Here is a 582-nt window from a genome sequence, read left to right as displayed (position 1 = left end):
TTGTTGTACGAGTGGCTTTGATAATTTTGGTTGAGGAAAATTGTGTTTTGAGTTAAGGGAAGGTTTCCCGTTTAAGTTAGAGGGGCCTTCCCCTATTCTTATCTAGCGTCTTTGGTTTTTTTTAGGAGGTCAAGTACCTGCTTAAGTTAGAGGGTCTTGACCCTCCTTTTCAGTGATTTTTGTCTTGACATTGTATCTTGTGTAGTGTACTGTCTTGTGTAAAAAAAAAAAGAATTGGTTTTCAGTTTATCTCTGTGGTAAAATCTTTACTGACCAGCTTCTTTGACTGTTTTAGTGAACTGTTAGTCAGCATGTCTAAGGAACATAGACCCTCTGGGTTTAAAAAGTGCGCGAGGTGTGGTTACAAATTGTCGATAACCGACGAACACTCCTCGTGCGTATATTGTTTAGGCGCCAAGCACCTACAGGAGTCCTGTAACGTGTGTCACGCCTTTTCTTCAAGAGTCCTCCAAGAGAGGAAGAATAAATTAATATTAAAAGGGCTGATTAAACCCTCCTTCGAGGAGGCCTTATCTTCCTCTTCCTCTCCTACCAAAAAGAAAAAAGCGTCGGCTCCGACCA

This window comes from Protopterus annectens, chromosome 7.part0 (assembly GCF_019279795.1).
Source record: "Protopterus annectens isolate FY-2018-M chromosome 7.part0, PAN1.0, whole genome shotgun sequence".
Taxonomy (NCBI): domain Eukaryota; kingdom Metazoa; phylum Chordata; order Ceratodontiformes; family Protopteridae; genus Protopterus; species Protopterus annectens.
Note: the sequence above shows the minus strand (reverse complement) of the source record.